Below are 27,995 nucleotides of genomic sequence, written 5' to 3' on the forward strand. Positions count from 1 at the left end.
TAGAACCGATGGTTTCCAGAAACTTTGCTTCAACTGAGCCTGTTTCTTCATCCATCACAGGGTTACCCTGTAGGGTTAGGTACTTCAGACATCATGGTGGCACATGGTGCATTTCAATATAGAAAGCCTCATAAGTCACTTCTAGGAGACGCCAGAGAAGACAGCAAGGAAGTACAGCCCTCTCTTGCTTCTCACAGAGGCAGAACAGGCAGCCTCTGTCCTTCACTGTGCTACGGGTGTTGGGGCCCTGCTTCCAGGTGGGAGATAAACTCAGAGAGACTCCATAATTTATGGCTTTAAGTATGAAAAGAGATGCAAGTGAATTCAAATTAAGTAATTGTATCAATTATTTTAAGTGTTTGTTTGGTTTTCATTATATTTAGGAACCTTCGAAATCCTCTCACTTAATACTTATCTCAAAAATAAGACTCCTAAAATGATTTAGTAGGTGAAGGCTAGTGTTGGCCACAGGCATATGACAACTTGAGTTTAATTCCCTAAGATCCACACGGTAGGAGACCAGAGCTGATTCTAACAAGTTATCTTCTGTCCTCCTTGTGCCTATGTGCTCCCCTCCCCCACACAAAATAGCTACATTAAAATGAAATAAGAAAAAAAAACACCTCAAAAATAACTTCCCAGAATTCACACATGCACGTGAGCACACACCCAGACACACACATACCCAACCTGCTGATCTCACTTAGTGCTTTTTATATATACATTTGTCCAGGGCTGACTTGACTGAGCACTGGATAAAAGCAAGACATTTCCTCTCGCCTCCCCTCCCCTTCTCGTGTTCAGATAATTACTCTGGACTCTGAAGAACCCTACCACTCACTCACAGGTGGTGAGCTCTAGACTTTATTCCTGCTGTGAGGGAAACAGTGAGATTCCAACATGAATGGCAAAGAGGAAATCTCTCAGAATCCTCTTCACAGACAGCCATGGCTAACAACTTCTTGACTTTGGATCTCTAAAACTCAGGCAACCCTTTATTAGCACACATGCCGTGGGTGTCTTAGAGTCCACTGAGCAACTCAACCAGGGAACATCTTCTGCTAGTTGCTGTTCAGCCATGATGGCGGGCCTACTTTGCTTTGTAGTGCTATGTTAAACACCATGTAAACTCTGGGAGGAGGGATTTATTTGATGCACAGGTCTGATCATTGAGGGAAGCCAAGCAGGCACTCAGGCAGGAGCAGAGGTGGGGAATGTGGAGGAGTGCTGCTTGCTGGCTTCTCTCCAGGATCACATTCAGCTGCCTTCCTTATACCTCCCAGAACCACACGCCCAGGTACTTCACTGCCCAGAGCGGACAGGGGCCTCCCACACCAGTCAACAATCAAGACAATCTACCGAGACATTCCTATGAAAGACGCCCTCCCAGAAAGGGAATTGTACAAGCCCAAGGCCCTCAACTATAGAAGTAAAAAGTAAGTTTTTAGATATGTGGGACAAACTGACCCATCATTTAGACGAAACAGACCAGAAAAGAAAACAAAATGCAGAAACCAGACTAAATTATGGGCACTGCTCCATGGGCCACCTGGTAGGAAAAAGAAACAGTCCCTGACCCCCCGGAAGCCCTGACCACCATGTACTTTTTGCTAACTCACTGTTATGATTATAGCCAAAATAGGTAACATACACGTATGCCTCATTTACTCCACCAATCACATCCCTGTAACCGTGCATCTGCTTCTGTAAGCCTGCTTCTGCTCTCCAATACACTATAAAAACCCGTCCCTGGTTCTGCTAGGCGCGCCAGTCTTCCAAATTGACTGGGACGCCCACAGATACCTGTGCTTCCTGATCAATAAAAATCCTCTTGCAGATTGCAGCCTGTGGACTCGGACTGGTCATTGGGGCTTGAGGATCTCCCTCCTGAGGGAAGATTCTCTCTGAGAGTCTTACACCTACAGGCCAGGAAGATGGAAACATTTCCTCAACCGATGTTCCTGCTTCCAGACGACTCTAGTTTGTATCAAGTTGGCAAAAATAGCACAGGGAGTTTAGATGGCCAGCCATGGGGGCAGGGTGTGGGACAGAGAAGAGCTATTCTCTGCCTTGGAAATAGTGGGTCCAAATACTTGGCAGATTACTTGACAGGCAACAACACAAAAGGCCACGTTTTCTTAGCATATCTCACTGGTGGGGCTAGTGAGATGGCTCAGGAAGTAAAGGCACTTGTCATCATCACTGACAGCCGGAGTTCCATTCCCAGATTCTGTATGGCAGAAGGTGAGAATGACTTCTTCAACATTCTTGTAACATCTACATTGTGTGCTCTGGCACATGCATGTGCAAACAAATGTGTGCCTGTGTGCTCACTACACCCCCACACACATATAAAAATCAACAATAATAAAATTCAGCCCAACCCTCCCAAAGGAAAGCTCATCCTAACAGGAGTCTTAGAACTCAGAGTTTTCAAAGGTAAATTGGAGAGAGCCTCATCTCTGGAAAGGGAGCTCAACAAAGACAATTGACTTACAGGTTTCTAACTCATCTTCTCTCCTCAAGTTTAAACAGAAATTTCCAGGCCCTGGCTCAGTTCTTCTTGCGATCAAGATAATATACTAGCAAGAATCAGAGCCATGGGGCTAACATCATTCCTTTTCCAAATAAGTAATACAGTAATAACTAACTTTCTACAGAAGCAAATAATACAGTAAGAATTGAAGCAAAACCATTTTACACTAAATTATACCCGAAATCTTTAAAAATTAAAACAAACTTTTCAAGGAGATCTCACACTTGTGGTAGTATAATGAACCACATTACTGAACCATAAACTCTGGGGCTCACTAGCAACACCATGGCCACCAGCCCTGTGGCTGCCCAGTACTTGCAATGTGGCTACTTCAGAGTGAGCTATGCTGGAAGAATAAATATGTCTCATATTCCAAGTATTTAGTACAACAGAAGAAATAAATACCGAAATAGTTTTATGGCTCCATGTTGAACTAATGTTTAGGATCAATTGGTTTAAGTAAATGACATTACTGAATTTAATTCCACTTGCTGCTTCTTGCTGTTTTAATGGTGATTCAAACATTGAAGAAGAAAGTCTCTTAGCAGCGGTCCACAGAACTTTCTCAAACTGAGCAGAACTTTGGAGTAGAAGGTAAAAGATTACAGAAAACACCTGTTGAGATGTTGTAGCACAGAATGTTCTTGGGAACATCAGGCTACTTGGGGATAGATTATCCGATGAAACAAATAGCAACCATGGGATTTGGGTTTGTGCGTGCATGCGTGCATGCATGCCTGTGTGCGTGCGTGTGTATGTTTGGTACTTAAGAAATTGAGGAGTCGCCTTGTTTTCTCCTGCTAAATACTATCAGCCCCTGGCTAAACCTTAGCCTTCTGTGGAACTGAGTTTGTGAGGTAAGGGACCCAAAGCACAAAAGTCTCTTCTGAGGTTAGTGTCATATTGCGATCTCTTCCAGTTCCAAGTAAGATCAGCAGCCAGACTGTGTTCCAGACAACAACCCCAAAGTGGAATTGGGTTATAGGAAACCATGCTCGTTTCTTTCTTTGCTTTATGCCTTTGTGGAGCTGACTTCCACACACTGAGCAGCCACTAGCAGGGACATTGCTTGCTCGAGGGAGAGCAAGGAAAGCACATGCTATATCTGTATTCTCATCGCTCAGGAATGACACACACTTCACTGGTCTAAACAAACCAGACCATGCTGGCCATGATTATATGACACATGTCTGATGCTCTCATGGGGAGATGATCTTCCACAGACCCATCAAGCTCCACAAACTCATGGGTCTTATACGGCTTCTGGTGGCCAAGCCATGGTAGCCCCCTCAGTGAAATATGTGAGAGCTTTTGAACATGGTCCACTGGAACCCTTGTCTTGATCAGAGTTATCTCATTCCACCGACTCTGTTGCCCTAGCTTTAAATCTCCAGTGTAGAGACTGGATCTCAGACTCTCTTTTGTAGAAAGCCATGGACTCCTTATGCAGCCGTGTTTACTGTTGTGTATTCAGGGTTCTCCTGGCTGCCTGTTCTACAGTGATCCTCAGTCTGTTCAGAGAGCCATCTAAGCAACAGCTTGTGAGGTTCCAAGGGTGGTCAAGTCAACAGGCTGCTGACGTCTGAGCTACTATTTCCCCTGATTCTCTGAGCAGTAATGTTGAAGACTTATAGAATGAGTGACACACTTGAATAGAAGCTTTGAACGAGTCTAGCCTGGTGCCATAAGCCCATAACCCTACACACGAGGATCCCAGGTTCAAGGCCTGCATAGGCTGTGGAGTGAGTTCAAAGGGCAACTTAGCGGTGATAAATATTAGTCCTCTTGGTAGGTAGATAGTGAGGAAAAGAGAGCCCTGGGTGGATTTATTCTCACAGGCATGTCCTAAAATGGCCAGAAATGGTGTCCACTTCTTGATTTCTTCCTCACCGAGATTCACAAGTGCGTGCTCTTTCTACAAAGGACTCTGAGGGCAGGTGTGTCCTAGGCATGGGTTTTATGTCACAGGCTGTATACCAACCAGCCCATCCATATCCAAACAAGTCAGGAGGACCTACAGGGCACTCTTGTCTCTTCCCAAGTCTTCACACCAGTGGGGAAAAAGCCTCCCTCAGGAAAGATGCCTTCTGGATTTGCATCTGTCCTCTGCTGAGGAGTCTGATCTCTTTCTTACTTCTATCTTAATTAAACTCAGGCTGTACAAACCTTCTTTATTGCCGTTAAAAGAGGGCTGGCTCCAGCATGAGATCACTTTGCTTGCACGTCCCAGTCCCTAGATTCAATCTGTACTCATCCCACTCAGTGCGAAGGAATCCAGTAACAGGTGACAAGAAATAGCACACTGGCAGCGGGCCGCGAAGCGCGGGGTGGGCACAGGAGGACATGCAGGGCTGCTCAGCCGTCCACCTGACCGGCGACCATGTCGGACATCAGCGACGGGTTCAGGAGCATCCTCGCCATCACGCACTACTGGTTTGCTGCCACAATCACGGTCCCCTTGATCGGCAAGCTCGCTATTATCAGCCCGGCCTACTTCTTCCTCTGGCCCGAAGCCTTCCTCTATCGCTTCCAGATATGGAGGCCGTTCACTGCCGCCTTTCATTTCCCCGTGGGGCCCGGAACTGGATTTCTTTATTTGGTCAATTTAAATTTCTTATATCAGTATTCTACACGGCTTGAGGCAGGAGCTTTTGACAGGAGGCCAGCAGACTATTTATTCATGCTTCTCTTCAACTGGATCTGCATTACTATTACTGGCTTAGCCATGGATATGCAGTTGCTGATGATTCCTCAAATCATGTCAGTACTTTACATCTGGCCCAACTGAACAGAGACCTGATTCTATCATTTTGGTTTGGAACACGAATTAAGCCTGTTACTTACCTTGGGTTGTCCTCGGATTCAACTATATCATTGGAGGCTCGGTCATCAATGAGCTCATTGGAAACCTTGTCGGACATCTTCATTTCTTCCTGATGTTCAGATACCCAATGGATTTGAGAGGAAGGAATTTCCTGTCCACACCTCAGTTTTTGTACCACTGGCTACCCAGCAGGAGAGGAGGGGTGTCGGGGTTTGGTGTGCGCCCTGCAAGCATGAGGCGAGCGCCTGATCAGAATGGCGGAGGCAGGAGACACAACTGGGGCCAGGGCTTCCGACTTGGAGAGCGGTGAGGAGCAGCCCTGGCCTGCTCACCAGCCATGCTAAGCAGATGACTGTCTCCTCCCAGTGCTGGGCACGCTTAATGGCCGAGCTCTTGCTGCCGCTCGTGGACCTGACCCACGCTGAATGTAGTCTTTTGGTACAAGACACATTTTTAAATCCCGAAGGAAAATACAAGTGTTCCTCAAGTTTCGTGATTCTCATTCAAGTCCTTTCTGCTGTGAAGAACAAATGTCAGCTGTGCAGATTTCAGAACTGACTCATGTTGTGGTGCCTTCTCCTCTCCCCTTCCATATGCATAATGAAATGGGCAAGCGGGGCTGATGAGCCAAATCCTGTCAGAGGGCCCTCTCCTCTCTCACGTCCCCGGAGCTGCAGCTAACATTGTCCACAGAAGGATTTTGCCTTTGACAAACTTACTGACTTGCCAAAGCTTGGTCACAAAGAGCTGGCTCACACATGGTCCTTGGCCATCACTGGCAGGACTGTGACCGTAGGGAGAAGACTGGAGCAGCAGAGGAAGAACTTTCCCTGCTGTGGGGCCTCATCAGCCTGTCAGCAGTGCCGCCATTGCTGCCTTTCACGTATTTATACACAAAGGACCTCTGAGTCAGTGAGGGCCAGGACTGGGAGTAAAGAGGGTTAGGACTTGTTGCTCTGCCCTCCTATCCCTCTGAGCTGAGCGATCAAAACCATAGTGGAGTTGTTCCTGACACAGGGGATGAGTTTAAACATGGTCCCTTGTGTTTCTTCATGGGGTGAACTGGCCTTGTGTGCCCAGAGCAGCTGTACTGTGCTGTGCTGTGTTAGGAGGTTCCTGATCACATGGCCAGACAGACACACATCCCTGGCAGCACTGATCACATGGCCAGACAGACACACGTCCCTGGCAGCACTGATCACATGGCCAGACAGACACACGTCACTGATTCCATTTGGTCATCATTGCGGATGTGTGTTCACTCAGTTGGTGGAGGAGAGAGGTTCAGACTCTAAATTTTTAATTAATTGTTTTTTGGACCATGCCTTTTCTGGTCAAGTGTTAAGTGTTTATGTTAATGCTAAGTTAAGTACCTCTTCAGATGGGTGTTGGTCAGTTTTTTTTTTTGTTTTGTTTTGTTTTTTTTTATTAACTTGAGTGTTTCTTATTTACATTTCGAGTGTTATTCCCTTTCCCGGTTTCCAGGCAAACATCCCCCTAATCCCTCCCCCTCCCCTTCTCTATGGGTGTTCCCCTCCCCACCCTCCCCCCATTACTGCCCTCCCCCCAACAAGGCTAATGGAGGCACATCTGAACAGGTCGCTCATAATTAGAGGTTCCAATAGCTTTAGGATCTTTTGCATTTGAAGGTCTTTATTACCTTGGGTCATGCATGTATACACTTTGTGAATCAGACCTGCTCCCTTTTTATAGGTGGGCTTTTACCGGCAGAGCTCAGCTTATCACTAAATAAAGTGTTCTGAAGGCTCCAGGGCTTTATACAGTTTCTTTATGCTTTTATTCTGGAATCAGGCTGTTGGCTGCAGTGGGATGGGGCCAGTATGCTCTGAAGGCTTTTGATACTTTGGTTTTTCCCTTGAGGAAATGTGCCCAAACAGGGTGACTTACCCTTCTCTGCTCACTAAAACTGTGATGTGTATTATTTTAGGAAGTGGGAGTTTGAAAAAGAGCTCCCCTTTCTCATGTGACCCTCTCCATATTTAATTTATATGATGAACTATTGAGTGGAGAGAGGCTGATCCTGAACCACCTGGTTCTCCTGCTGACCTGAAGCTGTGATAAAGGTGTGTCTGTCAGATTCAGGAAGGACTGCCATTTGTGTGAGCAGGAGATTGTGCTTCGTCCTGGTACCAGGCTGGCTCCTGAGAGCACTGACTTTTCTAAGGATCTGCAAGCACAGAGAGCTTTTCTGTACAGGGAAAATGTTCATAAGATTCTTCCTCCTGGACAGGATTGGGAAGCTGATAATTTTATTACCTTGCCTGGATTACTAGTCCTTCCAAGATAGTTTTACCAAAGTGAGCTGTTTGAGTGTTGACTTCACAAGGTAAGAATTTACAGTGGGTTCTCTTTATGAATGTGAAAAAAAAACCCTTATTTTGTACAGACAGCTTTCCTTTTTGTAACTAATCCTTTTTACTGGTAAACATTGTAAATTAAAATGTGCAACTTGAAGGCTGTCTGTGTTAAGTTTCCATACCTCTGCTATGGCGTGTTCACGATGTAATTTATGTTATTTTCTTCACTGGATTGGTTTTATGTGACTGCCAGTAGTTTTTGACTAGCAGGACAGCAGGCATTTTTGTATGTGATTGGTATTCATGTATTAGAGAACGTCTGAATTCCTGAAAGAAATTGGTACTGAGTTTTCCTCTGTGTGCTCATGCCCGTGCTTGAGCGGGTGTGGGGGTGCAGAGAGCATGTGTGGGAGGGAAAAATGGTGTGTGAGTGCCTGTGTGTCAGAGAAAGAACGGCTGAGCGTGCACGGGTTGGGTTTTGGTAACTAGCCTAGACTGTCTGCAAACTTGGAATCTTCTTTCCTCAGCTCTCCAGGTTCCGGAATTAGGCATATTCCACCACAATTGGCTTGGTCTTTATTTAATGAAGCAGGGTGTTTACAGGTTTTAAATTAGGAGTAGGGCCGACAGTGCTGTGCTTTATAGCATTTCTGTAGCTTTCACCCATGAGTGTGAGTTTTGGAACTCTGGAGTTAGATTAACCATTTCTTTAGGTAAGAACACCAGACAAGAACACACATGCCAAGTTTTTGTTAAAGGGAAGCCGTTTGAGTATGGCTTCCTGGCCTTGTGATGCATTCATTCCAAGATAGGTCAACACCAGGAAGCAGAGCTGTGCACCTTGTCTTAGTAGAGAAATAATGGGATGATTAGAAAAAGACAGGACATTGCAGTCTCCGGGTAGGTGAGCTTCCGTTTGGATAGCTAATAATGGGCAGTGTCTTCACTGCCAACTGTATGTGAGGTCCCTTGCCGTTTTACGTTTTCAGTAGCAACAGTACTGGATAATGAAACTTGCTCGCCCTTGGGGAAAGGCACAGGTCTTTTTGGACTTCTTGCAGGTAGTGTCTTAGAGGCCTGGCTTAGGCAAGCATGCTTGCTTTATTTGCCGGATTTATTTGCTTTCCAGAGTGGCTCTGGATTGGGATTGGGGTAACAACAGGGTACGTGCCCAAATTGGTTGTTATGTTTGCTCCTATATGTCCTAACATATTAACGTCTGAATTCAGTTGTATTCCATTTTGAATATTTTAAGACTCTGTAGTTTCCTTTCTGCTTCATGATGAGAATCATTTGGGATCAGAGGGGAGAAATTGTCTTGTCATGCCCTTTCTATGTGTTTTTAAACTTCCTGGTGATTTAGTTGGCTTTGGGAACAAATGTTTAAACCAACTTTCTTTTCTTTTATTAAATGTATTATTTTGACAATTTAAAAAAAAAGAAATAGCATACTGGCAATATTCTGCTTATATATTTCTATCAAAAACTCTCATATTTTATGATTGTTGTATCAGTTAAAATTGCATATATTTGTAAATAAAAACTTTAGAATAACCTAAAAATTATGCCTTAACAAGATATTTAAAAAAGAGCTTTGTTTACTTTCATGTATGAGAAACTTCACACTAAGCAGAGCTAGGACAAAATGAAGCTCAATGGCCCCATTAAAGACACAGGCTCTTCTTCTTTTTCTCTCTTTTTCTTAAACAACAAAAGTGACAAAAAAACATACCGTAAAATAAAAACAAGAGCTATCACATCAAATTTGGACACAGCAAAACAAAAGAAGAAAAAGAGCCCAAGAGAAGGCACAAGAATCAGAGACCTACGAGTTCACACACTTAGCTTCAGTAAAAGGTGAACCGAAAGCTGTAACATATGCAGCAGACCTGGTGCAGACCTGGTGCAGACCTGCTATAGCCCGTGTCTGCTGTTTCAGTGTCTGTGAACTCATATGAGCTCCGAGGGGAGGGGTTTGGTGGGGACGTCCCATTTAGAGCTGTGTGCGTCAGGTTTCTCCCTCTACACAATGTCTGGCTGTGGCTCACTGCATCACTTCCATCCACCACAGGAGGCTGCTTCTCTGATGATGACTGAATAAGGCACTCACCTGTAAGAATAGCAGGATGTCATCAGGAGTCATTTCATTGGCTTTTTGGTTGGTTGGTTGGTTTTGTTTTTTCAGATCAGTACTATTTGCTTTCATCCCAGGTCCCTGGGATATGTGGCCTGGTTCTTGGTTACCAAGGCACTGCTGGGTATGGACTCTGTTTCATGGAGTGGGTCAGTGGATCAAATAAGTATTGCTTGGCTGCTCTCACAGGCTTTATTCTACCATTGTCCTAGCATATTCTGCACTCAGAACAGAATCGTAGATCAGGTTTGTGGCTGGGTTGGTGTTTATGTTTCCCTTTTGGTAGCCAGAAGAGTATCTTCCTGTACTGTCTCCATATTTATCATGTTGTGCACACGTCATTTTCAGCAATCAGGACTTGCTGTGCAGAATAACCTGCTGTCTTGGAGACAGCCTGGGTTGTTTGGGGATTTCCATAGAAACAGCCTGGGTTGTTGGGGATTTCCATAGGACCCCTTTGGCCAACAATCAATTGGATGAAACCCAATCCCAGCTCTAGATGCTTCATTTGGGCCACTTGGGGATTTGTCTCCCCCACTACTTGAACACTTCAGTAGGATCACCTTTGTATATTTTAGGAACTTTCCACGGCATTAGGTTTCCATACTGCTCATCAAATGCTCGACTCCAGCCGTCTCTTTCTGCCTTCTCTCCCTCAATGCTGTCTTTCCTCCCCGTCCCAGTTCATTCTCATTCATGTCCACATTCAACCTCAGTAGGCCCACAGAACCTATTCGCTTTCCCCCTCCAGAGAGATCAGTGAGGCTACAGTTGCCTAAGTCTTCTGTCATCATAAAATGTGATTTTTAAATCCAAATCTTGCTTTTCCGGGGTGTTTGGAGATCCAGTCTTTTCTTTGCTCAGAGAACTGGGCTCTGATGATGCCAAGTGGACTTGGTTGCTGTTGCTTAGGTTCCTGTACTAGCCTCTCTCCATCAGGTTGGCTCTGGGGTTGTCCTGTCTGGCTGTCTCTGACAGTGGCTTGACCCTCCTGTAGGCCTGTGTGTCAGCACTCCTGTAGACTTGCTTTCTTTCAGCCGGATACGTGAACATAGGGTGCTCCTGAGTTGGTGTGACCTGAATCCTCCTGGCACAGAAGAGGAGGTCACACCTCTGCTCTCAAATCTGAGGTCACACGTGGTGACTGGATTTCAGCTCTGGGCCCAGGCAATGGAAGTGTCCCGCCCCTGACTGCTCCCAAGTCCCTCCGCCCAGAGGGCACAGATGGCACTAGGCAATTTCCTCTTGTGTCAGGAATATGGGCAGAAAGTAGTTGTGTCCTCTGACTCTCAGGATTGACTGCACTTCTGAGGGTCCAGCTCTCTACCCCACAGGATTTGGGTGCAGGGAGCTGTGGGACTGATTCAGATCAGTTCTGGACATAGGCAGAAGCCAGCAGCTTCCTAACACTGACTACTCTTGTATTCCTGTTTCCAGAGGATACAGAGGCAATATCCAGATGCTTCTTTACAATGTCTCCAAGGTCCCCAACAGAGAAAGCAGCCTATTGTCAAAGGCAGAAACTTTATTATTGATCTTTTGGTCCAGAATGTCCTTAGCAGTAAAGCCTTCACCGAGGATACAGTAGTCAAACTCTTTCTTAGTAAAGCTGATCATGGTTCTCAATGTGCTTAGAAAACCTAGAGATGGAATTAAATTATCGCCAGCTCTCACAAGGTCACCGTGTCCAAGAGCTCTGAATGTTGTCTCCTCGGAGTGGTAGAAACACTCCCAGCACAGGGACACTGCTGGCTGGACCCATGGAGAAGCCAATACCATATCTTGAGGAACACCTGGCCCTCTGCATCCAACTGCACTGTCAGCAGCCTCTTAGAGTCCTCTGCAGACACAGACCTGAGGTGACTCCTAGCTGCTGGCTGAGGAGTGATGGTGGCAGTGGCTACAGGGACTGACCCCAAGGCAACTCTTTTAAGGACAACATTTAATTGGGACTGGCTTGCAGGTTCAGAGGGTCAGTCTATTATCATCAAGGAGGGAACATGGTGATACACAGGCAGGCATGGTACAGGAGAAGCTGAGAGTTGCACATCTTCATCTGAAGGCTGCTAGCAGAATACTGGCTTCCGGGCAGCTAGAATGAGAACCTTATAACCCAAGCACACAGTGACAAACCTATTCCAACAGGGTCACACCTTCTAATGCTGACAGTCCCTTGGCCAAGCATATACAAACCATCACACCCATCTCAGGCCTAAGTCTCTTTACTACTGTAGCTGAGCTGCCTGAGTTTCCTTGAGGCTAGACACTATAGTCACTGGCTTTAACACCTCAGCAGGGGACAGAAGAAAGTAGCCTTTATTCTCTGTCTGCAGGAACTGAGCAGCTCTAACTCCCTGTTGCTTGTTAAAGGCTCAGGAAAAGGGACACCTTGAGAAGTGATTTTAACCTTTATTTATAAGTTATTCAGGTCTCCAAAAAGTTTCTACAAAAGTTTGCCTCCAAAAAGTTCGCTTAAAATGTTCTCTTTGCTCTCTTCCTCTTATCTCCTTTCCTCTTGCTCTTATGTCACAATAATTTCCTTACTCTCAAGGCCTTACTTTCAACACTATGCCTTTACTTCTAAGTTCTTCTTGAGTTCTGTTCTGTTCAGTTCTGTCTAAAAATCTTTCTCTCTCTTTGTCCTCAGCATTTGTATATCTTTCTGAACACAGTATCACATGGTAAAAAGTTCACCTCAAGCTTGCACAGGAATTCAAATCATAAGTTGAATAATAAGTTGATAACAGGGAATGTTTATATGCATATCCGTTAAGAGTAATTATCAGGATAACTTGTCATCATCTGTCAAAGGCTCTACAGGTTCATGGAGAGAGTTAAAAGCTGTAATTTTTGTGACAAAGGAATTAGTGGAATTTCCTATAGGCAAATCCAGTCAATTTTTTATGTTCAGTCCTTCCACCTATAGTAAATCACTCATTCCCTTTTTATGAACTGTGGTTAATTGGTTTATACCCTCTTAGAATGGGCTCTAATTTGTAGATTCCTGCTTGGTATTGCAGAAGCAATTAACTCATAACACTTTAAGCATGGCAGAGTTCTCAATGCAATTTTGATTATCAGAGAGAACATAATAGCAGTCCTATTGTAAAAGAGCTTAAAAATACTAATCTACTTTTAGGAATTCTTTTACAATCATCAATAAGAAGTAATAAATCAAGACACTGCCAGAACCTGAAGGGACCGACCTGATAAACAGTTCTCTGCACCCAAATCCCGTGGGAGGGAGAGCTAAACCTTCAGAGAGGCAGACACGCCTGGGAAACCCGAAGAGACTACACCCTGCCCACATTACTGATTACAGAGGAAAACACCAAATGCCATCTGGAACCCTGGTGCACGTAGGCTCCCGGAAAGGGCAGCGCAGGTCCTCCTGGTTGCTGCCCTCATGGAGAGCTCATAAGCAACACCCCACAAGCAAACTTGAGCCTCGGGACCACAGGTAAGACCAACCTTCCTGCTCCAAGCGACCTGCCTGGTGAACTCAAGACACAGGCCCACAGGAACATCTGAAGACCTGTAGATAGGAAAAACTACACGCCCGAAAGCAGACCACTCTGTTCCCATAACTGGCTGAAAGAAAACAGGAAAACAGGTCTACAGCACTCCTGACACACAGGCTTATAGGACAGTCTAGCCACTATCAGAAATAGCAGAACAAAGTAACACTAGAGATAATCTGATGGCGAGAGGCAAGCGCAGGAACCCAAGCAACAGAAACCAAGACTACATGGCATCATCGGAGCCCAATTCTCCCACCAAAGCAAACACGGAATATTCAAACACACCAGAAAAGCAAGATCTAGTTTCAAATTCATGTTTGATCATGATGCTGGAGGACTTCAAGAAAGACATGAAGAACTCCCTTAGAGAAACACAGGAAAACATAAATAAACAAGTAGAAGCCTACAGAGAGGAATCACAAAAATCCCTGAAAGAATTCCAGGAAACACAATCAAACAGTTGAAGGAATTAAAAATGGAAATAGAAGCAATCAAGAAAGAACACATGGAAACAACACTGGATATAGAAAACCAAAAGAAGAGAGAAGGAGCCGTAGATACAAGCTTCACCAACAGAATACAAGAGATAGAAGAGAGAATCTCAGGAGCAGAAGATTCCATAGAAATCATTGACTCAACTGTCAAAGATAATGTAAAGCGGAAAAAGCTACTGGTCCAAAACATACAGGAAATCCAGGACTCAATGAGAAGATCAAACCTAAGGATAATAGGTATAGAACAGAGTGAAGACTCCCAGCTCAAAGGACCAGTAAATATCTTCAACAAAATCATAGAAGAAAACTTCCCTAACCTAGAAAAAGAGATACCCATAGGCATACAAGAAGCCTACAGAACTCCAAATAGATTGGACCAGAAAAGAAACTCCTCCTGTCACATAATAGTCAAAACACCAAATACACAAAATAAAGAAAGAATATTAAAAGCAGTAATGGAAAAAGTTCAAGTAACATATAAAGGCAGACCTATCAGAATTACACCAGACTTTTCGCCAGAGACTATGAAGATGCTGGACAAATGTCATACAGACCCTAAGAGAACACAAATGTTAGCCCAGGATACTATATCCTGCAAAACTCTCAATTCACCTAGATGGAGAAACCAAGATATTTCATTACAAAACCAAATTTACACAATATCTTTCTACAAATCCAGTGCTACAAAGGATAATAAATGGTAAAGCCCAACATAAGGAGGCAAGCTACACCCTAGGAAAAGCAAGAAACTAATCATCTTGGCAACAAAACAAGGAGAAGAAAAGCACACAAATTTAACCTCACATCCAAAATGAATATAACAGGAAGCAATAATCACTATTCCTTAATATCTCAACATCAGTGGTCTCAACTCCCCAATAAAAAGACATAGATTAACAAACTGGATATGCAACGAGGACCCTGCATTCTGCTGCCTACAGGAAACACACCTTAGAGACAAAGACATACACTACCTCAGAGTGAAAGGCTGGAAAACAACTTTCCAAGCAAATGGTCAGAAGAAGCAAGCTGGAGTAGCCATTCTAATATCAAATAAAATCAATTTTCAACTAAAAGTCATCAAAATAGATAAGGAAGGACACTTCATATTCATCAAAGGAAAAATCCACCAAGATGAACTCTCAATCCTAAATATCTATACCCCAAATACAAGGGCCCCTACATACATAAAAGAAACCTTACTAAAGCTCAAAGCACACATTGCACTTCACACAATAATAGTAGGAGTTTTCAATACCCCACTCTCATCAATGGACAGATCATGGAAACAGAAATTAAACAGAGATATAGACAGACTAAAAGAAGTCATGAACCAAATGGACTTAACAGATATTTATAGAACATTCTATCCTAAAACAAAAGGATATACCTTCTTCTCACCACCTCATGGTACTTTCTCAAAATTGACCATATAATTGGTCATAAAACAGTCCTCAGCAGTTACAGAAAGATAGAAATAATCTCATGAATCCTATCAGACCACCGCGGGCTTCTTCAACAACAATAGGGAAGAAGGTCCACATATACATGGAAGTTGAACAATGCTCTACTCAATGATAACCTGGTCAAGGAAGAAATAAAGAAAGAAATTAAAGACTTCATAGAATTCAATGAAAATGAAGGTACAACATACCCAAACTTATGGGACACAATGAAAGCTGTGCTAAGAGGAAAACTCATAGCTCTGAGAGCCTGCAGAAAGAAACTGGAGAGAGCATATATCACCAGCTTGGCAGCACACCTAAAAGCTCTAGAACAAAAAGAAGCAAATAAACCCAGGAGGAGTAGAAGGCAGGAAATAATCAAACTCAGAGCTGAAATCAACCAAGTAGAAACAAAAAGGTCCATAGAAAGAATCAACAGAACCAAAAGTTGGTTCTTTGAGAAAATCAACAAGATGGATAAACCCTTAGCCAGACTAACCAGAGGACACAGAGAGTGTGTCCAAATTAACAAAATCAGAAATGAAAAGGGAGACATAACTACTGAATCAGAAGAAATTCAAAAAATTATCAGATCTTACTATAAAAGCCTATATTCAACAAAACTTGAAAATCTGCAGGAAATGGACAATTTCCTAGACAGATACCAGGTACCGAAGTTAAATCAGGAACAGATAAACCAGTTAAACAACCCCATAACTCCTAAGGAAATAGAAGCAGTCATTAAAGGTCTCCCAACCTAAAAGAGCCCAGGTCCAGACGGGTTTAGTGCAGAATTCGATCAGACCTTCATAGAAGACCTCATACCAATACTATCCAAACTATTCCACCAAATTGAAACAGATGGAGCACTACCGAATTCCTTCTATGAAGCCACAATTACGCTTATACCTAAACCACACAAAGACCCAACAAAGAAAGAGAACTTCAGACCAAATTCCCTTATGAATATCAACGCAAAAATATACAATAAAATTCTGGCAAACTGAATCCAAGAGCACATCAAAACAATCATCCACCATGATCCTGTAGGCTTCATCCCAGGCATGCAGGGATGGTTTAATACATGGAAAACTATCAACGTGATCCATTATATAAACAAACTGAAAGAACAAAACCACATGATCATTTCATTAGATGCTGAGAAAGCATTTGACAAAATTCAACACCCCTTCATGATAAAAGTCCTGGAAAGAATAAGAATTCAAGGCCCATAACTAAACATAGTAAAAGCCATATACAGCAAAACAGTTGCTAACATTAAACTAAATGGAGAGAAACTTGAAGCAATCCCACTAAAATCAGGGACTAGACAAGGCTGCCCACTCTCTCCCTACTTATTCAATATAGTTCTTAAAGTTCTAGCCAGAGAAATCAGACAACAAAAGGAGATCAAGGAGATACAGATTGGAAAAGAAGTCAAATATGACTATTTGCAGATGATATGATAGTATATTTAAGTGATCCCAAAAGTTCCACCAGAGAACTACTAATGCTGATAAACAACTTCAGCAAAGTGGCTGCATATAAAATTAACTCAAACAAATCAGTAGCCTTCCTTTACACAAAAGAGAAACAAGCCAAGATAGAAATTAGGGAAACAACACCCTTCATAATAGACCCAAATAATATAAAGTACCTCGGTGTGACTTTAACCAAGCAAGTAAAAGATCTGTACAATAACAACTTCAAGACTCTGAAGAAAGAAATTGAAGAAGACCTCAGAAGATGGAAAGATCTCCCATGCTCATGGATTGGCAGGATTAATATAGTAAAAATGGCCATTTTACCAAAAGCGATCTACAGATTCAGTGCAATCCCCATCAAGATACCAATCCAATTCTTCAAAGAGTTAGACAGAACAATTTGTAAATTCATCTGAAATAACAAAAAACCCAGGATAGCTAAAACTATCCTCAACAATAAAAGGACTTCAGGGGGAATCACTATCCCTGAACTCAAGCAGTATTACAGAGCAATAGTGATAAAAACTGCATGGTATTGGTACAGAGACAGACAGATAGACTAATGGAACAGAATTGAAGACCCAGAAATGAACCCACACACCTATGGGCACTTTATTTTTGACAAAGGAGCCAAAACCATCCAATGGAAAAAAGATAGCATTTTCAGCAAATGGTGCTGGTTCAACTGCAGGTCAACATGTAGAAGAATGCAGATCGATCCATGCTTATCACCCTGTACAAAGCTTGAGTCCAAGTTGATCAAGGACCTCCACATCAAACCAGATACATTCATACTAATAAAAGAAAAACTAGGGCAGCATCTCAAACACATGGGTACTGGACAAAATTTCCTGAACAAAACACCAATGGCTTATGCTCTAAGATCAAGAATCAATAAATGGGATCTCATAAAACTGCAAAGCTTCTGTAAGGCAAAGGACACTGTGGTTAGGACAAAACGGCAACCAACAGATTGGGAAAAGATCTTTACCAATCCTACAACAGATAGAGGCCTCATATCCAAAATATAAAAAGAACTCAAGAAGTTAGACCTCAGGGAGACAAACAACCCTATTAAAAAATGGGGTTCAGAGCTAAACAAAGAATTCACAGCTGAGGAATGCCACATGGCTGAGAAACACCTAAAGAAATGTTCAACATCTTTAGTCATAAGGGAAATGCAAATCAAAACAACCCTGAGATTTCACCTCACACCAGTCAGAATGGCTAAGATCAAAAACTCAGGTGATAGCAAATGCTGGCGAGGATGTGGAGAAAGAGGAACACTCCTCCATTGTTGGCGGGATTGCAGATTGCTACAACCATTCTGGAAATCAGTCTGGAGGTTCCTCAGAAAATTGGACATTGAACTACCTGAGGATCAATCTATACATCTCTTGTGGATATATCCAAAAGATGCCCCAACATATAAAAAAGACACATGCTCCACTATGTTCATAGCAGCCTTATTTATAATAGCCAGAAGCTGGAAAGAACCCAGATGCCCTTCAACAGAGGAATGGATACAGAAAATGTGGTACATCTACACAATGGAATATTACTCAGCTATCAAAAACAATGCCTTTACGAAATTCATAGGCAAATGGTTGGAACTGGAAAATATCATGCTGAGTGAGGTAACCCAATCACAGAAAAACACATATGGTATGCACTCATTGATAAATGGCTATTAGCCCAAATGCTTGAATTACCCTAGATGCCTAGAACAAATGAAACTCAAGACAGATGATCAAAATGTGAATGCTTCACTCCTTCTTTAAAAGGGGAACAAGAATACCCTTGGCAGGGAATAGAGAGGCAAAGATTAAAACAGAGACAGAGGGAACACCCATTCAGAGCCTGCCCCACATGTGGCTCATACATATACAGCCACCCACTTAGACAAGATGGATGAAGCAAAGAAGTACAGGCCGACAGGAGCCAGATGTAGATCTCTCCTGAGAGACACAGCCAGAATACAGCAAATACAGAGGCAAATGCCCGCAGCAAACCACTGAACTGAGAACAGGACCCCCGTTGAAGGAATCAGAGAAAGAACTGGAAGAGCTTGAAGGGCTTGAGACACCATATGAACAACAATGCCAAGAAACCAGAGCTTCCAGAGACTAAGCCACTACCTAAAGACTATACATGGACTGACCCTGGACTCTGACCTCATAGGTAGCAATTAATAGCCTAGTAAGATCACCAGTGGAAGGGGAAGCCCTTGGTTCTGCTAAGACTGAACCCCCAGTGAATGTGATTGTTGGGGGGAGGGCGGCAATGGGGGGAGGATGGGGATGGGAACATCCATAAAGAAGGGGAAGGGGAGAGAGATTAGGGGGATGTTGGCCCGGAAACCGGGAAAGGGAATAACACTCGAAATGTAGATAAGAAATTCTCAAGTTAATAAAAAAAAGAAGTAATAAATCATCTATTTGTCTATACAACATCACTCCAATACAATACATCTTCATTGTTCTATGGTGATCTGCTCAAAAAGCATGACAGATACAGAGGCAGATGCTTGCAGCCAACCATTTAGCTGAGAACAGGGTCCCCAACAGAGGAGTAAGAGAAAGGATTGAGGTAGTTGAAGGGCTTTGCAACCCCATAAGAACCGCAATACCAACAACCCAGAGCTCCCAAGACCTAACCCACCATCCAAAGAGTATACAAGTACAGAACCACGGCCCCAGTGGCATATGTAGCAGAGGATGGCCTTGCTACAATGGAAGGAGAAGCCCTTAGTCTTGCCAAGGCTTGATGCCCCTGTATAGGGGAAAATAAGGACAGGGAGACAGGTAGGGTGGGTGGGTGGGTCAGTCAGTAGGTGGGTGTGGGAACACCCTCGTAGAATAAGGGGAAGGTGGAGGGATAGGGAGTTTTGTGTATGGGAAACCAGGAAAGGGGATAACATTTGAAATGTAACAAAAGCCCTCACTGGGGAGAGGACAGCACCTACGGTGCACCGAGCCCCAACTGCCAGGTAGAATCCCTTTGCTCAAGACTCTGACATGAGGAGTCCACCTCGAACTTGCCCTGGGACTGCTGCTGGCACTGGTGCTGGCACTATGGGCTTAGTTCAGCCCGATTAGGAGCTGAGCGAGTGGCAGCCCAAGGACAACTATGGCTTCCAGTACGATAAAGAGGTCTTTCTGGGCATGGAGGACTCCAAGACCTTTGATCAGCTAAGACTGGATGAGAGCAAGGAGAGGCTGGGGAAAATTGTTGATCAAATTGACAGAGATGGAGATGGCCTTATTACTACTGAGGAGCTGAAAGTTTGGATGAAATGGGTAAAGAAAAGATACATCTACAATAATGTGGCTAAAGTCAGGAAGGATTATGTTTGGAACATAGACAAAAAGATCTCCTGGGAAGAATACGAGCGGCCATCTATGGCTAGTACCTGGGAAACCATGCTGAATTCCAAGACAGCTCTGATCATCATACCTTTAAAAAGTTGCTACCATGAGATTAATGGAGGTTTAAGGCTTCAGACCTCGATGGCGACCTGACAGCTACTCGAGAGGAGTTCACTGCCTTTCTGCACCTGGAGGAGTTTGAACATATGAGATTGTAGTTCTGGAAACCCTGGAGGATATCAATAACAACGGGGATGGTTTTGTGGACCATGATGGACACACATACATTATGGACATGTTTTCCTACAAGGACCATGGCCCTGAGCCAGACTGGGTTTTGTCTGAATGGGAGCAGTTCAATGATTTCTGAGATCTGAACAAGGATGGGAAGCTGGACAAAGATGAGATTTGCCACTGGATCCTCCCTCAGGACTATGGCCATGTGCAGGCTGAGGCCCAGCATCTGGTGTATGAGTCAGACAAAAACGAGGATGAGATGCTAACCAAGGAGGAGATTCTAGACAACTGGCACATGTTTGAGGGAAGCCAAGCCACCAATTACAGGGAAGATCTTAGCAAAAATCATGATGAAGTTTGAAAGACACTCATCCCCATCTAGCCAACAGTCACAGGCTTACTGCGAATGTTCTGGGTGATTGTTATAGTTGTAAATGTATAGAATTGTGTCCCTAAACCTTGAAATTATACCTCAGATTGGAGTAAAAATTATTTTTCACTCCATATTTACTGGAAAACAACCAACCCTATTTATTCCAGTAGGATTTCCCATGAAGCACATTAAACTCTTCACAGATTGCACGTCTCTGAGGGATACATTGCTACAGCATGATTTCCTACTTAATTAATTAATTAATGGCAAGAAATCATGAAAGGGTTCAGTAACTCAAGGTGGTTGGTGGGGACACTATGTATAATCACTATGTATTTGAATTATTAGATTTTGGGTTTTCTTAGTTGCCACTTTTAAATGGTGGTGAGGGTAAAGGCTTGAAGGACTCAATGTTATATTGTCGTATGTCAGCCAACCATGTTATTTCAAATTCATTATATTTAGAGCTGTTATTGTGATTGGTACATATACTTTTGTGCATTTTACTGTATGGACCTGCTAATGTGCACAATAAGCCCACATCTTTGTGGTTTTGTTTTTCTTTGTTTTAATACAAAGAAGCAGAGTTCCCTACACTCAAATCCTGTCAGAAGTGTGGACACTCCTGAGAAATCAGAGGAGACTACCCTCTGCCCACATTCCATACCCAAGAGGAAATTGCCTAGTGCCAAATGTCCCCCTGGGTTCAAGGACCCAGGAGCAATCAGGGGCAAGACCCTTCTCATTCCTGTCTGTGGCTGACAGTCACCAGGAGCACCTAAACACGTGAGATGGAGCATGTGTTCTAAGAAAAGGCTGAGAGAAAACAGGAAAACAGTTCTAGAAGGGTGCAGACACAGAGGGCTACCAGAGGGTCAAGCCACTCTAAGAAACATCAAAACAAGCAAATACCAGAGACAACCCAACGGCTAGTGGCAAGCTCAGGACACTTAGGAACAGAAAGCAAGCCTACTTGGCATCATCAGAGCCCAGTTCTCTCTTGAAAGATAATACTGGATCCAAACACACCAGAAAAGCAAGATTTAGATTTAAAATCACGTTTTATAATAATGATGGAGGACATAAGTAAGTCCCTTAAACAAAGGTAGGACAACCCAAGTAAACAAGTAGAAGCCCTTATAGAGGAAACACAAAACTGCCTGAAAGAATTATAGGAAAACACAATCAAACAGGTGAAGGAATTAGACAAAACCGCCCAGGATTTAAAAATGGAACTAGAAACAATAAAGAAAGCACAAAGGGAGACAACCCTGGACAAAGCAAACCTAAGGAAGAGACAAGGAATCATAGATTCAAGCATCACCAACAGAATACAAGAGATAGAAGAGAGAATCTCAGGGGCAGAAGATATAAAACATCAACACAACCTTCAAAGTTAATTTAAAATGCAAAAATCTCCTAGCCCAAAATATCCAGGAAATCCAGGACACAATGAGAAGATCAAACCTTAGGATAATACATATAGAAGAGAGTGAAGACTCCCAACTTAAAGGGTCAGTAATATATTCAACAAAATTATAGAAGAAAACTTCCCTAACCTAAAGGAAGAGATGCCCATAAACATACAAGAAGCCCATAGAACTGCAAATAGATTGGACCAGAAAAGAAACTCCTCCTGTCACATAATAGGCAAAACACCAAATGCACAAAACAAAGAATATTAAAAGCAGTAAGGGAAAAATGTCAAGTGACATATAAAGGCAGACCTACCAGAATTGCACCAAATTTATCACCAGAGACTATGAAAGCCAGAAGATCCTGGACAGATGTCATACAAACCCTAAGAGACTACAAATGCCAGCCCAGGCTATTCTATCCAGCAAAACTCTCACTTAACAGACAGGGAGAAACCAAGATATTCCATGACAAATCCAAATTTACACAACATCTTTCTACAAATTCAGACCTACAAAGGATAATAGATGGGAAAATCCAACACCAGGAAAAAAACTATGCCATACAGAAAGGAAGAATATACTCTCCTTGCAATGAAACCGAAAGAGAGACATAATTCCACCTCTAACAACAAAAATAACAGGAAGCAACAGTCACTATTCCTTAATATTTCTCAACATCAATGGACTTAATTCCCCAATAAAAAGACATAGACTTACAGACTGGATATGTAAAGAGGACCCAGCATTTTGCTACATATAAGAAAGAAACCTCAGAGACAAAGACAGACACTACCTCAGAGTAAATGGCTGCAAAACAACTTTCCAAACAAATGGCCCAAAGAAAAAAGCTGGTGTTGCCATCCTAATATCAAATAAAATTGAGTTTCAACCAAAAGTCATTAAAAAGGTAAGGAAGGACACTTCATATTCATCAAGGGAAAAATCCACCAAGATGAACTCTCAATCCTAAATATCTATGCACTAAATGCAAGGGTACCTACGTTCATAAAGGAAACCTCACTAAGGTTCAAAGCACACATTGTACCTCACGCAATAATAGTAGGAGATTTCAACAACCCACTCTTATCAATGGACAGATCAGGGAAACAGAAATTAAACAGAGACCTAGGGAAACTGACAGACATTATAAACCAAATGGATTTAACAAATGTTTATACAACATTCCACCCTAAAACCAAAGGATATACCTTCTTCTCAGCACCTCATGATACCTTCTCCAAAATTGACCTTATTGGTCACAAAACAGGCCTCAACAGATACAGGAAGATAGAAATAATCCCATATGTCCTTTCAGATAACCACGGACAAAGGCTGGTCTTCAATAACAACAAAAACGACAGAAAGCCCACATATACATAGAAGTTGAACAACCCTCTACTCGATGACAAGTCAATCAATGAAGAAATAAAGAAAGAAATTGAAGACTTCTTAGAATTTAATGAAAATGAAGATACAACATACCCAAACTTATGGGATACAATAAAAGCAGCGCTAAGAGGAAAACTCATAGCTCTGAGTGCCTGCAAAAAGAAACAGGAGAGAGTATAGGTCATCAGCTTGACAGCACATCTGAAAAGCTCTAGAAAAAAAGAAATAAATAAACCCAAGAAGAGTAGAAAGAAGGAAATAATCAAACTCAGAGCTGAAGTCAACTAAGTAGAAACAAAAAGGACTATACAAAGATTCAACAAAACCAGGAACTGGTTCTTTGAAAAAATCAGCAAAATAGATAAAACCTTAGCCAGACTAACCAGAGGTCACAGAGAGTGTGTCCAAACTAACAAAATCAGGAATGAAAAGTGAGACATAACACCAAAATCTGAGGAAATTAAAAGTATCATCAGATCTAACCTCAAGTGTCTATATTCAACAAAACTGGAAAATGTGGAGGAAATGGACAATTTTCTAGACAGATACCAGGTACCAAAGTTAAATCAGGAACAAATAAACCATCTAAACAACCCCATAACTCATAAAGAAATAGAGGCAGTTATTAAAAGTCTCCCATCCAAAAAGACCTAGGACCAGATGGGTTTAGTGCAGAATTCTATCAGACCTTCATAGAAGACGTCACACCAATACTGTCCAAACTATTCCACACAACAGAAACAGACAGAGCACTACGAAATTCCTTCTCTGAAATCACAATTACTCTTATACCTAAACCACACAAAGACGCAACAAAGAAAGAGAACTTCAGACCAACTTCCTTTATGAATACTCATGCAAAAATACTCAATAAAATTCTTGAAAACCAAATCCAAGAACACATCAAAACTATCATCCATCGTGATCAGGTAGGCTTCATCCCAGGGACTCAGGGATGGTTTAATATATGGGAATTCAATAACGTAATCTACTATATAAACAAACACAAAGATAAGAAACACATGATTATTTCATTAGATGTTGAGAAAGGATTTGACATCATTGAACACCCTTTCATGATAAAAGTCCTGGAAAGATCATGTAGTCAAGGTCCATATCTAAAAATATCAAAAGCAATATACAATAAACCAGTAGCTAACATCAAACTAAATGGAGAGAAACTTGAAGTAAAACCACTAAAATCAGGGACTACACAAGGCTGCCCACTCTCTCCCTACTTATTCAATATGGTACTTGAAATCCTATACAGAGCAATCAGACAATGAAAGGTCAAACGGATACAAATTAGAAGGGAAGAAGTCAAAATATCAATATTAAAGATAAAAAGATAGTATACTTAAATGACCCCAAAGTTTCACCAGAGAATTATGTAACCTGATCAACAACTTCAGCAAACTCTCAGCTTATAAAATTAGCTTCAACAAATCAGTAGCCTTCCTCTACTCAAAGGATAAACAGGCTGAGAAAGAAATTAGGGAAATGACACCTTTCACAATAGTCCCAAATAATACAAAATATCATGGTATGAAAGCAAGTGAAAGATCTGTATGACAAGAACTTCAAGTCTCTGAAGAAAGAAATTGAAGATCTCAGGAGATGGAAAGATCTCACATGCTCATGGATTGGCAGGATTAATATGGTTAAAAAAAGGTCCATTTTGTCAAAAGCAATCTACGGATTTAATGCAATCCCCATCAGAAATCCTACTAGATTCTTTATAGAGATAGAAAGAGCCATTTGCAAATTCATTTGGAAAAACCTAAAGCCGGGATAGCAAATAACAATAACAGAACTTTTGGAGAATCACCATCCCTGACCTCAAGCAGTATTACAGAGCAATAGTCGGAAAAACTGTATGGTATTGATACAGAGAAAGGCAGATAGATCAGTGGAACAGAATTGAAGACCCAGAATTGAACCCACCTACCTATGGTCACTTGATCTCTGACAAAGGATCTAAAACCATCCTATGAAAGAAAGATAGCATTTTTTTTTGTCACTCAGAATATTTATTCAAACACGGGGATTGAAAAAACTGTACAGAGTGTCTGCTGCTGAGAACTGGGCCCCTGCCCCCAGGCCATAACCCCTGCTTTAGGCAGAGCCCTGTCTATGGGTTACCCCCACCCCCAAATCCACCCACAAGCCCAGCATGTCTATTCCATTCAAAAAGGGTGTCAGTGGAAGCAGCAGGATCTGCAGGGGATGAAGAGAATCTTGGCCCCAGCCACCCCTCACTCTCCTTCAATTCCCACTGGGGCAGCAGGAAGAAGCCCAAAGGGATGGAGAGGACAAGAGTAGCCTCTCCCATGCACTGCACTGGGGAGGCTCCAGCCACTCCCTGCATCCAAGCAGAGGTCTGAAGGGGTGGAGCCCCTGCTCTGGGGCTGCCAAACTCCTAGAACCCTGGGCCAGAAACTGTCCCCTCTGAGGAGGATCTCCAAAGATGGGGCAGGTAGGGGGTGCATCCATGCATCTGGCATTACTGACGCTTGAGACACTGTGGTGGAGTCTCCTTGGGCAGGAAGGATGTAGAGGCAGCCCCTGCAGGCGGTCCTGCCTGCCCCAGCCTGTGCCTCAGTAGGGGGAGAATTTCTGCCTTTCAGCTTTCTTGTTCCCACTGGCCACTGCCATCTTGGCAATGTAGGCATCCAAGCCTGGCGGTGGCCCATGCAGTGATGAGGTACTAAGCCAGGGCAATGGAGACCTGTGAGCCAGTGATGGTCACAAGCCGCTCCCCAGCACCCTCTGCTTTGTTCCTGATCTTAATGTGTGCCCCTGACATCTGCCAGATCTCCCTGATCTTGCTGCCCTGTAGCCAGATCACACAGCCAATCAGATCATTGGGAACCAGAAACTCCTGCAAGCTGGTCTGTGTGCTGGGATCCAGTCCTGGCACCACTCTGGATGATGCAAAGGGAACTGCATGGCCTGAGAGCTGCTGGAGCTTGGTGACCTCTGCAAGGGCCACTGCTACATCCTGACCCTGGACAGAGAAACCCTGGTTCCTGGAGAGGAGGCCGGTACCTAGGGGACTCCAGGATAACAGCACAGATCTGGCACACACACATGATGATGGCGTCAGGCACCCCAGACACAGTGACAGCTCGCTCTGTGGAATTTGAAAGCAGGACCCTGCCACCTGCACCTGGGCTCCCAGTGTCTCTCGGATCTCCTTGATTCTGGTGCCTGCCTTCCCAATCAGTGATTCACACTGGCTGGCAGGGATGACAAGGCACGAGGTCACTGGCGGACTGCAGACACTGACACCATTTGCAGGAGCAGCACAAAGGTTCTCATCCAGCTTGAAGGTCATCACGAGACTGCATGGAAGACGCAGCTGTGGAGACAGTGATGGTGGTAATTCGCTCAGGGCAGGAGCCCTCAGAGATGGTGATCCCGGCATTGCTCTGCTCCTGGATTCGCTTTACAGTCTCTCCCTTCTTCCCAATGATGCTGCCCACCTCCTTCCCCTGCATCAGCATCTGAAGGGTGAGGGTGACACTAAGCTCTGTCTCCTCCTCCAGCCCCAGCATCTGAACTGCTCATCCTCTCAGGCAGGGCTGGGCCACAGTGGCCTGGGAGTGTGTCCACACTGTGGTTCAGCTGGCTCTTGCTGGGGCTGTTCTGCGGGGCGGCAGTGGCAGCAGGGTGGCTGGGCCACTCAGTCCCACATTGTCCCTGGGAAAGGTGGCTGCTCACAGCTGAGAGTGACATCAGCAGGGGTCCCGGATCTTCCCTGTGTGGCTCTCACCCAGCCTGTCCTTCCAGCCCAGCTCTTCTGCCAAGCTCTCCTCAGATGTCATCTCAGTCCTGACTGCCTAAAGACAGCATTTTCAACAAATGGTGCTGGTTCAGCTGGAGGCCAGCATGTAGAAGAATGCAAATCGATCCATTATTATGACCCTGTACAAAGCTTAAGTCCCAGTGGATCAAGGACCTCCACATCAAACCAGAAACACTCAAACTAATAGAAAAGAGTGGGGAAGAGTCGCGAATACATGGCACTGGGGAAATTTCCTGAACAAAACACCAATGGCTGATGCTCTAAGATCAAGAATAGAAGATGGGACCTCATAAAACTGCAAAGCTTCTGTAAGGACAAAAACGGCAACCAACAGATTAGGAAAAAAATCTTTACCAATCTTACATCTGATAGAGGACTAATATCCAAAATATACAAAGAACTCAAGTTAGACTCCAGAGAGCCAAATAACCCTTTTAAAAATAGGGTACAGAGCTAAAAAAAAACATTCTCAGTTGAGGAATATTGAATGTCTGAGAAACACCTAAAGAAATGTTCAACATCTTTAGTCATAAGGGAAATACAAATCAAAGCAACCCTGAGATTTCACCTCACACCAGTCAGAATGGCTAAGATCAAAAACTCAGGTGACAACAGATGCTGGTGAGGATGAGGAGGAAGAACACTC

The 27,995-nt window shown here is 43.3% G+C and overlaps 3 pseudogenes; 2 read left to right on the forward strand and 1 right to left on the reverse strand.

The window, feature by feature from the left end:
- Window positions 1-4,895: 4,895 nt before the first annotated feature.
- Derl1-ps4 (derlin 1, pseudogene 4) lies at window positions 4,896-5,851 on the forward strand (annotated as a pseudogene).
- On the forward strand, window positions 5,742-20,722 carry Rcn1-ps8 (reticulocalbin 1, pseudogene 8; annotated as a pseudogene).
- Window positions 20,723-26,139: 5,417 nt separating this feature from the next.
- Pcbp4-ps5 (poly(rC) binding protein 4, pseudogene 5) lies at window positions 26,140-27,111 on the reverse strand (annotated as a pseudogene).
- Window positions 27,112-27,995: the final 884 nt, after the last annotated feature.

This window comes from Rattus norvegicus, chromosome 9, assembly GCF_021556685.1.
Source record: "Rattus norvegicus strain SHRSP/BbbUtx chromosome 9, alternate assembly SHRSP_T2T, whole genome shotgun sequence".
Classification (NCBI taxonomy): domain Eukaryota; kingdom Metazoa; phylum Chordata; class Mammalia; order Rodentia; family Muridae; genus Rattus; species Rattus norvegicus.